The sequence below is a fragment of the Ambystoma mexicanum genome, chromosome 7q (assembly GCF_040938575.1).
Source record: "Ambystoma mexicanum isolate Mex_15411 chromosome 7q, UKY_AmexF1_1, whole genome shotgun sequence".
In the NCBI taxonomy this organism is placed as follows: Eukaryota; Metazoa; Chordata; class Amphibia; order Caudata; family Ambystomatidae; genus Ambystoma; species Ambystoma mexicanum.
The window spans coordinates 460,251,431-460,267,411 of record NC_090941.1 but is presented as its reverse complement, the minus strand read 5'-3'; positions in this window follow the sequence as shown (position 1 = coordinate 460,267,411).

Here is a 15,981-nt window from a genome sequence, read left to right as displayed (position 1 = left end):
GATATAGTCTTTCAGAGCTAACTCCTCCGACAGTGAGAGGGAATAGATTCATTCTGTGGGTATCGTTGCGTCAGGGAGTAGATCGATGGGGCAGTCATATGGGCAATGTGGTGGTAGGACCTCAGAAGAACCACGATCAAACACATTTGGAAAGTCTTGTTATTCGGGGGGAATGCTCGTGGCCACTAGCCCCACTATGTGTTCTAAAGATGACTCTTGCGAGTCGGACACGGTTAACTGAGCAATTGCATGAGCCGGGTTATCACTGCTGGTATCTGTGGGTAGGCAGAAATTTGGACAAATTTCTGATTCAAAATGAACCAAACCTAACTTCCAGCCAATGAGTGGGTTATGTTCCTGGAGCCGGCAAGGAATTCCCAATATGAGACCAAACTGGGGCATGGCAATGAGGTCAAAACTTATAGTTTCTTTGTGTGTGGATTGGATTGTCAGTAACATGGGTGCCGTTTGTTGTTTAATCGGGCCAGATACCAGAGAGGTACCATCCACTGCCTGTACGGGTTCTGGTCTAGTCTTGGTCAAAAGAGGCAGATTTAGGGAATTAGCCAAGGCAATGTCAATGTAGTTACCCGTTGCCCCTGAGTCTATTATAATGGTGACAGGATGTGTGGTAGTAGGTGTGGGGTGAAGTGTGGCCTGTAGGTGTACAGGCCTAATGCGGCCAAAAGCAGGAATCGGGTTCGGGGTATGGTGAGAATAGCTCGATCCCATCCCCGGTTCTAAGATCGAGCTGTCCGAAAACCCTGAGTCTTGGTCTTTGGACGACGTGGGCACTCCTTCACAAAATGACCAACTAAACCACAATAGTAACAAACATTATCCACTCTCCTACGTTCTCTTTCCAGAGGGGAAATCGGGCTCCTAATTCCCCCTATTTGCATGGGTTCTGATGAGGTGTCAGAAGAAGAATGCAAAGTGGGGAGGGTGACTGAGTGAGCGAACCCAGCTTCTGCTCTCCTTTCGGATCTTCGTGCATCTACCTGGAAGGCGAGGTCAACCAAATCTTGGAATGCTGTTGGTAGTGAAGGGACCACGGACAAGGCGTCTTTCATGGGATTACTGAGGCCCCTATAGAATACCACCGCCTTCTTGCTTTCGGGCCAGGATGTTTCAGCGGACAGTTGGTTACACCGAGTTATATACTCAATAAGGGAACCCTTACCCTGATTCAAATCCAGGAGCACCAGGTCTCTCGACTGAACTTTATGTCTGGTGTCGAAGACCCTGGACATTTCCGTGACGAGAAGGTCAAAGTCATAGAGGGTGGGGCTACCGCTTTCCAAAAGGGGGTTGGCCCATGCAGCAGCAGTGCCTGCTAGATGAGAAAGGATGAATGCCACCTTGGTAGTGGGATCTGGAAAGGCAAAGGGTCGACACAAAAAATGCAACTTGCACTGGTTTAGAAAGGTTCTAAATTTCCTGGTATCTCCATGGTACCTTTCAAGAGCGGCTAAAGGGAACGGGGAAGGCAATACAACAGGGACAGGAGTTTGGGTCGATGGAGCTGGAGGTGGCGTGGGTTGGGAGACAGAGGGTGTATCCCCGAATTCCGTGTCTGGGGGCAATGGGTGTCTAATATTTTGCATGTGGTCAAGCCGCTGGTGGATGGCGTTATTAGCGGCAGCCATGTCTGCCCGTAGTACTGTGATGGCTTGGACTATAGCGGACATGGGATCTTCAACATTTCCCTCCATTGCCTAGACGACAATATGGCTTCACAGTCTGTTGAGACTTGAATGTCGTGTAGGCAGAAGTGTCCTCTGTCCCCAAATGCCACACAGAGAGAACTCAAAGTCACTCCCTGTGCGATCATTGAGGCCACAGGTGGAGATGATCAACCCCGGAACCGCGAACCTCTGGGTCCCCAATCCGCTGCAAGAAAATACTGATTAAGTACCAAGCAAATGACAGTAAATGCCAGTGCCAAAATAACGTCAAAAGGTCTTACCAGAGGGGTCAGGAGAAAGGCAATGAACCTATGAGGTAGGGGTCGGGACTCACATGTGCAGGTAGACTGTAGTCCCAAATAATGGCGTGAGAACCACCTGATGACAAGAACGTGGTTTGGTAACTGTGGAGCTTGAAAGCAAGAAGTTCCAAAGAAAGCCAAATGCAAAAGGGAAATCCGTGTTTCAGTCCAAAGAGTAGTCCGAATTCAAATCACAAGCAAATCCAATGTAACAAAGCCAGTAAGCTAATCCAAGCGAAGTCCAAGTAAACAAACCGAGGTCAAAAATCCAAAAGATCCAAGAAATCCAAACGAACGCGTGACGCCAAACAGGTTGCAAAGAACAGCTGTGAAGCAGCGAGTACATGGAGAGCCGTGTTTAAATACTCGCGGTTCTGGCATTACTTCCCGTCACATGACCACGTGAGCACACAGCACTGGTCACGCGACGCGGAAGCATAGTAGCGTTCTGCCGATAACCTAGGCACCAAGGAAGCTGCCAATGCAAAAAAGGATGCAACCTGGAGAGCGTTCTGTTGCAGGGGAGACGTGCATGGGCACGCGAGTCATCGGGGGGCCCACGTGTGTGCCGGAGTGTGAAGGGGGAATAAGATTGGACAGAGGGAGCGGGGTGAGCTATAGTGATTCTAGAGTTTTGGGCATGGGCAGGAGTGGCAGTATTGTCAGGTATGTGTACAAGGGAGGGTGTGACACTAACCCATAGGGAAGAAGGAGAGTACCCCTACAGCCAGAAAGGTGAAAGAGCTGAGCTGTCTGAGAAGCCTGGCAAGAGGCTAAGACAAAACCCTCCTAATATCCTGGTAAAGAGGGACTAGGATCCCTGAGAGGAAGAGGGGCAAAGGCAAATATCCCCTGAAGAGGAGACGGGCAATAATCCAGGTCCCCTCTGGATGTCAGGGGCAGAGAAGGAAGGTAATGAAGATAGACTCCTGAAGGAAAGGAGAGTCATGCCAAGAGAGAGAGAGAGAGAGTGATGAATCAAGGACAGAGAAAGAGAACCAAAGCACAATACCAAGCTGATCCCTCGCCTAAGAGGTCCCGCACCTAGAAGACAACTACAAGTCCCACTTTGATTGCTTCGCACAAGCGGTTATATTGTTTGTCTATTTGAAGAAAACCGTAAGAGAAAACCTCTTTTGAATTGCTGCACTTTTGTTATTCAGTGAAGGACTTTAAGTCAGATATTCTACTCTCATTAACGTTCACTCAATGGAAGCACTTTAAGTTTATATTCTTCATTGCACCATTTGATCTAGCTATTCTGACAACTCACTTTCAAGGAACTTTTGTTTCAGGAAATCTTTATTTTAAATAAAAGAATTAGTTGTAACAGGCGAGTTTACTTTAGCGGTGTTAGTACTTGGGGCACCTTTTACCTTCATATGTGAAGTACACCTTCAGTTTGCTTTAATCACAGAGGATGGACTTTCAAGTCAATTATGTTTGAACATTTGGCTTTATTATTTAATCCGTGTTTTGGTTACACCTGCTTAATAACGTATTTCCTTTAAGAAGACCCAGATTCTGAGACCCCTTTGTTCGCCATGTCGTCAGACTCGTCACAGTAGGCAAAATCAGAGTATTGCAGGGACATCAGGTTGGTACAATAATACCTTCTTGGAGAAGGGATTCTATTACAGGGTGAATACCTTCTCCAGCCGGTCGGGAAATAGGATACTGAGGAACGCATTGTAGAGGCTTGCAGGATTTAGAGTAATTTTGACTGGCTCAGCATAAACCATAACGCCAGTGTTGTTTGCATGGATTGACCATTACTTGACTGGGACTCAGTCCACTAGGTGCTGTAATGAGCAGGAAGTGTTGGGCCGGTCTCAAGGGTTCGAATGGCCAGCAGCTCGTGCTCTCTATGAGCAAGAATATCAAGGTATAGACCATCATGTATACAGTAAATAGAGCAATTTATCTTACACAATAAATCAAATTCACAGGAGAACTGGGACTCAGCAAGAATGTATGTTGGTCAGAAATTGGACATACCGTGATCATTAGAAGAGTCAACACAGAAGGTGGTATTGAAGTACCCCCAATACCTACAGCATTCACAATTTGCTCAGAATGTATTGTTCGTGAAAACCCAGAAGCTTTTAGTGTGAAGCGTGATGCTCCAGTGGCAACCAAACATGACATCTTTTGACTATCAACAACACAATTAACATACATTGCAGAAGGATCAATCGATGTCAGTGGTGCAACAAGTTCAGGGATCCCTTGGCAATCCCAACCATCGCTCTGAAGTGGTGGTGGAGGCTGAGATCTTGTCATTTTGCTTTGCAGACAATAGGCTTTCCAGTGGCCAAACTCTTTGCAGTAGTGACACTGATCACTATAAGTGCTTGCGTAATACCTCTCAGCAGTTTGCCCTGGCTCATGTGACTGGCAAGCTCCTCTCCCGCTTCCCTGTCATCGCCTACCTGGAGCAGGAAAAAACCATGTTCTTCACTGGGGGAGGTTGTGAACTCTGTATCTGCAACACCATAAGTTTGGCTTCAGCAGTTTCTTTTTGTCTTTCAACTTTTTCATAGTAGTGTTGTGCAGCTAATAAAACCTCTACCAAACCCTTACCTTCCCATCCTATCAGTGCTGTTTTTAGTCCTTCAGATACCTTAGATTGCAAACGCATTACAAACTGAGCCACCATGGCGTGAGCCGCTATAAGAGCTGTAGCAACAAACTCAGAATAATGTTCAAAGCATTGTTTCAAACGCTCAAGATATTACACAGGATTTTCGCCCTTGGCTTGCTTGCATGCATTTTTTTTGGGCCAATCAATCTTTCAAGGACACATTTCAGTAATAGTTTGTACCAGTCTATCAGCAAAGGTTTTCAAATCCCTACACGTGGCAGGTTCTTCAGATCGCCAATTAGTGCGCAATTTGAGTAAGTTAAATGCATCTGTGGGCAGCACTGCTTGCAACAATTGATTAAAATCTGCAAGTCGGGTGATAGCAATCTATAATGACCTGAAGCACCTTGTGGAATTTCGAGGGATCTTCTCATATCTTTGGAAAGCTCTGAAAAATATTAAACAAATCATTAGCACTCCAGGGCAGGGACGTCTCTATTGGGGGCAAACGGGGCACGTGCCCCAGGCCCCCATCGTGGTGGCCCTGGAGGGTGCCTCCACAGATCCTGGAGGGGGGGGCGGCAGGCCACCCACATGTTGGGCTGGAGAGTGAGAGTGAGAACACATGCCTGCAGGCTGCAGCAGGAGGCACAGCTCCTCTGTGACTTTAATTTAAAGTTCACCTTAAGCAAAGCAAGTAAGAAACAACGTAATTGAGCAAGTGAGTCCGAATCGGATTCGATTCTTCTGCGGCTGTGCTCTGCCAGTGCCTCCACCCCCACCTGGCCGGGCATTTACAGATTTCGACTACATGTGGTCACTCACTCTAGTGTCAGTGTGTCTGGCTTCAAGCCTTCAACAGAACACTTGACAGGAAAAAAAAATTGTGCTGGATTGGGCTCCTCGCCCTGGCTCTGCCTCTGCGACTGCCCACCCACAACACATCAACCAATGAAAGTCTGTTGCCATGCATGCAGGCAGCAGCGTCTAGCCAATCGGTTGATTTGAATTTGGTGGTGGGCGTGTCTTGAAGTCTCTGAACACAGTCAAGCTCTGCACGAGCATGAGGTCCAATGTGCTGCTCTTCTCGTCGAGGAGGAGACCTATGAGGTTTTATCACCTTACGGGCTGGGCCCTCACCTAACACCACGCCAACAGCGGACCCCCCACCCCCAGTGTTCTGCTCTGGCCCTGCTGACTAGGGTAAGCAAGTCCTCCTGATTCTGAATTTGAACCCGGCCATTACCCCCCGGAGGCTCAGAGCCAGCTGCGCCCAGCCGGCACTGGTAAGTACGAGTCAATGGGGGTCATTCCGAGGTTGGAGGTAAGGGATTACCGGCGCCTGTAAGGGCACCGATGGCTAATCCCTTACCTCTGTATTCTGAGTTCCCTTTGCGAGTCCCTCTTTACCTTCTGCTTTTAGCAGGAGTAAATTACGGGACCCGCAAAGTGACCTTGGAGTAAATTATGGCACCGTAATTTACGGTGCCGTAATTACCTCCTTCCCCATTCCCATTGAGCCCTATGGGGGCAGAAATGGGGATGGGGAAGGGCTATGGTGAATGGGGAATTACCGGTCCATCCAACCTTGGAATGGACCGGTAATTACTCCATTCACCATGCCGGTATTCCATGGAGTAAATAGCTCCATGGTTGCCAACCATGGAGCTATTTACTCCATGGTGTAGTCCTAACTCGGAATGAGGGCCAATGTGCCTTATTTTCTTCCTAAGTTCTATGCACTAGGAGTGGAGCAGCAGTGAATTGGGACTAACCTAGCCAAAGTTGTTTGAATTGCGGACTACACTGGAATAATTATGTGACGCTGTGACCATCTGCTTCAGCCAAGGCCCATTGTGTTGAAGTTAGCCCAAAACATATGAGGGGTTAGGGGGTCATTACGACCCAGGCGGTAATTACGCCAACTTTACCACGGATTTACCGCCCCATTCCAAGGTGAGTGGGGCGGTAAATCCCCATTTCCCGTTTTCCCTTCCCCATTCCCATTTTTGCCACATAGGGCATAATGGGAGTGAGGAAGGCGCTAATTACGCCACCGTAAATTACGGTGGCGTAATTAGCATCATGGCGGGTTAGCGCCATGGATTTTAACGGCTGCTAAAAGCAGCCGTTAAAATCGGAATCAGGCGTTAAGGGTTAACGACGGCGTTAACCCTTAACGCCTGAGTTGTAATGAGGCCCTTAGTGTTAAGCTGATACTTTGGCCCTCATTCCGAGTTAGGACTACACCATGGAGTAAATAGCTCCATGGTTGGCAACCATGGAGCTATTTACTCCATGGAATACCGGCATGGTGAATGGAGTAATTACCGGTCCATTCCAAGGTTGGATGGACCGGTAATTCCCCATTCACCATAGCCCTTCCCCATCCCCATTTCTGCCCCCATAGGGCTCAATGGGAATGGGGAAGGAGGTAATTTACTCCAAGGTCACTTTGCGGGTCCCATAATTTACTCCTGCTAAAAGCAGGAGGTAAAGAGGGACCCGCAAAGGGAACTCGGAATACGGAGGTAAGGGATTACCGCCATCGGTGTCCTTACAGGCGCCGGTAATCCCTTACTTCCAACCTCAGAATGACCCCCTTTGTCTTCAATGCACACTAAATGTTACCTACCATAGAGGCTCTAAAATTAACAATGTTTTAAGATTGATTTCCTGACATAAATGGGATTTGATGCTTTGGGAGGACATCAAAATAACAAGATAAGTCATTGCAGTGTCTCATGTCATTATGGAGGGCCCCTATGATGAGCCCACATTGACAGATAGCAAACCACACTGGCAAGAATGTTAGTGTTTCCAAACAGGCTTAGCATTTGAGATGTATTTATTCGTGCAGGAATGAGAAACAAGGGGCCTTTTTCTGAAAAGATTTTCATTCATCTGCGCACACGCTGAGACAAACAAAGCGCGACCTGTGTGGATCTGGTCCTCAAAAATATATTTGCAATTTGCAAGTGGCCGCGCATATTGGAAATCCATTTTTTTTCTGAATCGGGACCATGCAGATTTGAGCCCTAACAGGAGAGAGGCTGCGAAAGGGGCCTGTGAATCTGCATCCTGATTCGCTTTGAAGTGTGCCTGCCACGCGCCTCCTTCGCAGGTGCTGGAGGAAGTACAATGCTCTCTGTGTGTGGGTATGGATCTGGAAAACAATCCCCGAGAGCGAATGACAGCGGGTAAAAGCACGAGCGCATTTCCACTCAGCATTCAACTACACAAATCTTTGTAAAAATAAAACGCAGCCAACATCCTCATCTATGGAAACACGATTATGGTGTGCGTCCCAAAAATATAGTTCACATTTAATTATTTTTTAATTTGTTTTACCTCCATAGACACAACTGCAGGATTACTACCATGATTTATGAATATTAAGAAAAGGCTCACCCTAAAACCTTACAGCATGCACAATATTCATATCCACACATTCTGCAGTGTTACTTCTGAAGGATAAATCCGTGGGTCCTTCCCGCCTAGATTTGAACCAATGACATGTGGGCTGTGTGCATATCTCCACAGCTGGTACATTAACCCGCGGAGAAATCTTACTGTAGAATTGAATGCGTTGTCTCATTTGAACAGCATTTACAGATGTAGATCGGTCACTAAGGTAAAAGAAAGACCAGCGAGCGGCATGCCTGCGCCCATTTTCCAGCATAACTGGACAGCACTGCGTATGTATGAACTCCCTTGCTCGGAGACTAGACTTGCTTGAACATCGGGTCGGTGTGTAAGACAGGCTGCATTCATCTAAATGTAGACGATGTGTGCATGCGTACAGTCTAGAAAATGCTTGGGACACCTGACCTCGCTCCTATTGGCCAGGTGACATCATGTCCGGTGTACGTTAGTAAGTACTTGTGCTTGCACCGCAGGACATATTAATGCGTGTACATCACACGTGCCTCTGATTCAATGAGCACATGAGATGCAGATTATTAAATTAAACATACCCTGGCGCATACTGTAGTCCTATTGAGTACCCTGGTGGGGCAGCTTCGTTTAGCTATCTAATGGGGCGTATTGTTGAAAAAATGAATGCTACTGTCGGTATGTTTTCTTTTTCTTTTTGCAGAAGCATATATTCTAGGTTTGTTAGTTACTGAATTCCGCCACATATCTGCTGGAGTCAGGGGGCTTGGGGAGGTTCCTTACCTGTGTGAGTAGGAGTACCGTGGATGGATAATGTGTCACAGCGTTCACTATCCAGTGGTCCTAGGTTACATTGTGTCCCGTGCCCCATGCCAGCAACTTTTCTCCTCAGTGATCCTAGGTTACATTGTGTGCCCGGGTGCAAACTGATTATTCTGAATACATTTCTTACTGAAGGACACTACTTTTACAGTGCCACTTGACTACCACCATACCGATTGCACAGGGAGACTTGCCGCGCAGCTAATCAAATCTCTTGAACACTGCTGGTAGGGTCTCCCTACTGTACTAAAACCATGGTTGCTTGGTGGTGGTGGGGATGAATGAGTGGGTTCTGGTATGGTATCACTGCGGGCTAGCAAAACTCCCATTCAGTACCCAGGCCAACACACAGCCGACTCCTTGCCAGGTAAAGTAGCTGCAAGCCAGAAAACGTGGAGAGGCTCGCACGCACGCATATATTTTCCTAGCGGATGGTGAAAATGTAAAATGGGTCTGCAAGAACTGGAACTTTTAAGCGATTATAAATACAGAAATTACTCCTCAGTAATTGAGAAGGCTCTGAGAAACTTTGAGTCCTCCAGCGAGTGGGCCGATCTAATCTCTTCACTTGGCAAGCTCAACAAGGGGACTCCTTTCCTTGGCTCCATGAAGAAGGCTGTGACCCACTAAAGCCGAAACGTCCTGGGACTCCTTTACCCTAGCGGTGTGGCGGGGTTCCCCTTAAATCTTAGTAGAGATTTACTTCAGTGACGTCGATCAACTACTTTTTGGTCACCCTTTAGCCTGGCTTAGTTAGACCCATCCAAGGACTTTACTTTTGAGGATTATTTAGGTTTCACCAGTTACATGTTGCATTGTGTAAACCTGTTGTAAACCTGTTGGGTTTAAGTTGATCTACAATTAGAAAAACAGAATGTACCAGCAACAACAGGATGCCTTTATACTTCTGTCATGTTTTGTACTAGTGACAACACACAGCATGTGCATGTTTCACTTTGCTTTATTCTCTGCTACATGCCTTTCATCTGTATTTGTTTGTATTTTGATGTGTGATTTGGGTGGAAAATGTACACCCATGTATATTGTACTTACAACTCCTTCACAAAATGTGTAAAAGAATAAGGACAGCCACTTAAAAGCTGTGCCCTTACAAACTAATGACCTAGCACATGTGGATTATTACGGTTTTTTCATGTACTGCTATCCTTGGTAATATATAAATTGTGACACCCAAAGATAGCACATTGGGCCTCATTCCGAGTATGGCAGTAAGGGATAGCGGCCACCGGTAACGAGACCGGTGGCGGTAATCCCTTACCGCCATACTCCGAGTTCCCTCTGCGCTCTCGCCCTTAACGCCTGCTTTGAGCAGGTGTTAAAGGAGAGTTCCGGGACTTTTTTTTTATTGTCCCTACGGTTCGGCCATGTGTTTTTAAGCATAACTCGGTAGATCGTAGAAAACAAACTTTCCTATGGACCTTACCCGACTTTTCGTCCATTAACGCACTCGAAATCAGCCGCCATTTTCTGATAATCCTATCACTTGCCACATCGCCCTGGCTCACCTGCTTTTGCGGCACTAAATCAAATCCCCCGCCCCTGAAACAGACTTTATCAAAACATTCATATTCCCCGCCTCTATCCGTGACGTGACTGTGCTGCGTAGGCAAACGCGCCCAGGCGTCTTCTACGCGACTCCACACAGAACCCGGAAATCAACACAGATCAGCTCACACAACACAGCGCGCCACAATTCGCAATATGAAACTGTACTTTTAAATCAAACCGCAAGATTGTAAATTTGGTAAAGTACATTTATTTGACATCAAATGTTTAGAGAATATTCAGCGATTTTCTTTTTTATTTGCTCTCGATCCAAAATCGTTCGTTTTGAGGCACGCAATGTTCCTTTGCTGTACACAGGGTCTTAGATCATCTCACAATACAGCGCCACAATTCGGAATATCAAACTGTGGTTTAAAAGCAAACTGCAAGATTGTACATTTGGCAAAGTACATTTATTGGACATCAAATGTTTATAGAATATTCAGCGATTTTCATTTTTATTTGCTCTCGATCCAAAATAGTTCGTCTTGAGGCAAGCGATGTTCGTGTGCAGTAAACAGGGTGTTGGTTTACGATAAAATAAGCTCTTCGGTCGCACTGATAATCGCATGGCTGTTCCAACAACGAGGCACTAGGCCACCACAACGGTCTGTATGTTGCATCTAGCCGTTAGTACCGCGTAAGGGCATACTTGTACTTGGCGATCGTCCCATAAAATGGTCAGGGTGGTAACGTTGTTCACGCAGAGAAGCAACTGGCGGTTAAAGAAGCCGTCCGCCGGTGTCTGGTACTCGTGACACATGCAGTAATGCATGATGTACCTGTTTGAAAAACATAAACAATGAAATTAGTCTCACCATCAGATCTTTATTAAAATTATTCATTTTATATATTCGGTCGGTAAATTATTTCATAGCTAGGACAGTGCAACTGGGTTTTAAACGTCAAGGGAGGGCTGTAGGATACTGAGACAGTCCCTCAGTGCAGGAGTTGACAGGGAGTGCAGGTGGAGAGTGGAAGGGCCCAGGACCGAGATCGCAGACAGTGGACCAGTTGTTGCAGGGGAGAGGGAGAGAGAAAGCAGAAGCAAAGGTTTTGAGGTGCTTCCGTAAAAGTAGACGGTTCTCCCCAAGATAGTGCGCGGTACAAAACAACATGCCACATAGAACGAACAAGTACAACTTAACCCGTCTTTAAAGCAACTGTATAGTAATTAAATTGCGGTATAAACTCATCTAAAGAGTTACTTACATTATATTTGCATTTTCCATTGCGTCTGTGCGTAGGGCAGCCCCGAAATACCACTCCTTCTATGCCAACGTTATTTCTTCTAATGAACGAACATGAAATGGCTTTCGTTTCTGAAATTATATTCATTATCGTTTCTTACGTGGTCCCGGCCTGTCAAGGTCAAAATACAATAGAACCTTATACTGAGTCGTGTGCCATTCTGGCACCCGAGAAAAAATCAAAGCAGCTGACCTTCACTTTGAACGAGCACACATTCCTAGTTAGCTACATTCAGTGTAAGGCATTCTCACAGGACTTGAAATTTACACTCCATCTTTGCATTTTGTCTGCGTGCTTTGCAGCCACACAGAACCATAAATACGGAGACATTCTATATTTTTTGAAAAATGATTTATATTACTGTTTGGTTTAATTTAATGCGCAAATGAACAAGGTTGGATAGATACACATATTCAATGGGCCTGCAACATGAGGAGACTTGAGAGAACAGACAATGAAATTACAATCATTTAAACCGTGATGTGTATTTCTCAATGAGTTCTTCTTTAGGTGGACATGGAACAGATGCAATGTTGGGTGGCAATGCAGTTGTCCCCTGCACAGGTTCGTTCACAACTCCATTTATGTGCCTATCTAGGACGTCAACAATAAGTTTCTCAATAAACTCATATTGCATATCCTCAAACACTGGTTTGATCACCCATTGTTTACTTCTTTTAGTGAAGGCCTTATTGTAGCGAAGCGTCCCTAAAGTTCCGGTCGTCCTACTTTGTTGACGGCCAACATTATGGTTATGTGCCAAGACCGCTAAAAGAGTCCGATTTATCATGCCCTCCATGCCAAAATGCAATCGTTTTGGCCTGTACTTGAGGCACATATTGTGGAACACCTCCAAATCTCCTGTGTGGCAGAATTCCGTGAGTCCCCTCAAAGCTTTTGTTATAGTTTTATCAAATACAATCTTTTCAATGGCTTTGTGAGTGGGTGATGAAGGAATCAACCACTTCTTCTTCCGTGCCTCCTCTGTGGACAAATGGCCATGTTCACAATTGTGGAAATGTTGGTTCGTGTTCCATCGGTGAACGTTTGTACAGTGTGGCATTACTGACCGCCATTTTTCCAGTAGAATTTCCAACGACCCTCCACATGTTTTTGAGCTCCACCAAAGATGGTTGCTGATTGACTTGGACCACTGTGAAATACCTTGCAATTCTTTTTTTTTACCTGCAGCCGACAATTTTTTATTGATTGATTTTGCAAGATGCCAAACGTCAAATTGGTGATTTATATTTTTGTACTGTTCTCTCATTGTCTTGGCAATTGAAACGTGTCTGTCCGTGGCTATCAGGTCGATCAACATTCCCCGCGATTGTAGTTCTTGCAATGATGCTACAAAGCCAACTTTCTCCATGGCCACTGAGGATGTACTTTGTGACACCTGCACGACCACCGAACTCACAATTTTCTTACTTTCCATGTCCTGAAAGTGGTAGGTGCAGTACTTGGCTGAAAATCCTGGGCTGTCGCACTGTCCATCACCGGCTAGCCTGAACCGTTTGCCCGCGAATGTACTATCAATAGACATTTTTTCCATTCTCCAAGCTTCGCTAATGGCTGGAAATAGATAATCGGTTTGGTATTTGTAGAACTGAGTTTTCGCAATGAAATGGATTCCCACAAACTGAAAGAAAGACTCTAATTTTTTAAAACTTGAACCACTAAAAAGTGCAGCCGCTGCACAAAGTAGATTGCCTGCTGGCAGTTGTCCCAGCATAGGTTGTGCAGACCATGTGAAAGGATGATATTTTGTACAGGTGGCATGTATTTTAAGGTTAGTGCCTCGAATTGCACGAGTCACATTAATCAATGGCTCCCCACATACTTCCCCACCAACCAAATGCCCACATTTCATCCGAATAATAATATCAATCAAACAACTATCGAATACAATGAATTTGGCCTCTTTCCTTATACTGTCACTCTGCATCCCAGCTGGTTCGGCCTGTAACGTTGAGGACATGTCACTCACATGAAAGGTAGAATCTCTGATATCGTCTTCCGCTATGTTCAGTGATATTGATGGTGTTTCATTGTCGCCTACTTCATTCTCTTCCATTGCAACATCTGTTCCTTCTCCGGCGATGGGTGAATAAAAAATGTCTTCAACTTTCTCGCGGTCTTAGTTTTTGCGGGTGTGGATTCTGTGAATTGATCTCCGACTGCATCCGAACTACCAGGAGGACATTCACTATCAATGGCTGGTGGTGGTATAGCTCCGTTGTCAATCACTTCATATTCTTCCCATTGGCACGATGCTTCTCCAGTCTCAAGTCCCTGCCAAAAGGTTTGACAAGCAACATCTCTCGTTCGCTTCACTGTCTGTGTAGATCTAGTTCGTACACCCACTCACAACTAGAGGACAGATTGGAAAAGGGGTGTTCAGTTTAAACACAACTTACAGTATTGAACTATTAACAGTGAAAAACAACATAATATAGTGACCAGGACACTAACCTTCTTTTGCTTTCTTTTCTTTGAAACTTTCTTGCCTCGAACTTCAACATCAGGACGCTGTTGCTCCGACTCGTGTGTATATGTCTCCACTTCCTCTTGCGCTGCAACGACTATGTTTTCCTGATAAGCACATCCATCACGCACTGACGCTCCATCGACTCCCTGAAACATAGAACTTTCATTAGTATGTATAATAATATCGAAAACACAAAACACTACAAGACGCTACAAGAATGCAAGATCTGATGATCTCCATCGATGGAACTGTCCTGAAACGTACCTCGAGCATCTGAGTGACATCAACGGTAGTCGTCAATACGTTGGACTCCTCAGCATCTCCCTGAAAGACAGTACTTGAATTATTTTGGATAACAATAATTATAACTGAAAACAAAGACTAGAGGACGAGTACAAGGGTGTACCATTAGGTAAAATAATTACACGATAAATTAAAACTGTTGATTTACATGCCTAAAACAAGTCAATGGCAGAATAGCTAAGTAAGATTACCCGATAGGCGCTTGAAGTGGCTGATGACTGCAATAACGACACGGATGGAGAATCTTCTGCCTTCATATTGAGTGGATACATAAATGGGGAAATTATTGTTAGCTAATGCTACACACTACCGCAAGGCCGAGAGATAAATACGTAAACTTGACTCACCAGTGGAGGGATGTGGACGAATAGAGTGGGAATAGCGGTGGAGAGCAATTTTCGCCTCGCTCGCGGTGTGTTCTTCTTTATTAGCAATGATGTGGAGTACATGTCAGAGGTAAAGTGCCTGCTGCAGATGCGGTATCGATCACCCCTCTTGTCCGCAAAGACTTCTAGGACTCTACCTTCAAGCTCAGAGGGTGGATATCCGCAATATCGGACCCATTCTCTTATCTGATCTATTGTCTTAGGGAAAACCTGCATTATAGTACCTTCAGATTTATTATGGGTCTTCGAAGGGCAACCGCCAATGGAACAGGCAGGCATTGTGGAAAGTTCTGAAAAGTAAAGATCAACAATTCTCTATGAATACCAATGTGTTAAAAAATTAAATGACACATAAAAGGTTCAATGCAAGGTATGTTTTGGTTCTTGGAACTATACACGTTATTCACATGCGGATAAGTATTTGAATAACTTTAAAAAAATAGAAAAATAATTTGACTAAACTCAGAACATATGACTAGTTCCTTGCATGTACTGTCTTGAACGAAAAGAAATTGGACGCAAAATGAGTATGGTACATGGCCTTACCTTGACGAGCAAACAGTTAGATGCAGGGATCAGAGTAGTTTCTTGTCGAAGAACAGGGAGCAGTTCACAGGTTGCAAACTGACAAGTTTCCTCGAAGTGGTCACGGAAGTTCACAGAGACGAAGAGCAGATAACCAGCACCTTCACGGGTTGACTAGCAAAGTGCAAAGAAGTTCTCATTATAAATATGAAGTGGGTTATAAAGAATTCGAAACAGGGGTGTGTTTGTGAATGAATGACGTGTATGAATCACGTCCAGCGTGAGGGGGGATGCTTGGCAGGAGACACGGGGTCTGGCGGTAGACATGGGAACAACAACCCATGCGCTATAGAACACTTTGAAGTGTACATGGTCTTTGGCACCTCTTGGCCTTTATCGCTCCCTGACAGCTCCACTTGCCAGCGCAAGTACCCCGGTGCGAACTGCCTTTGATAGGGCGGGGGGTGGATTGGGGCGGTGGTCGTGCAGACAAGACACAGGAAGACTCGTGAATGGAGACACACTTATGTGGATTGCAGGGGGCCGTCCAGCGTGAGGGGGGATGCTTGGCAGGAGACACGGGGTCTGGCGGTAGACATGGGAACAACAACCCATGCGCTATAGACCACTTTGAAGTGTACATGGTCTTTGGCACCTCTTGGCCTTT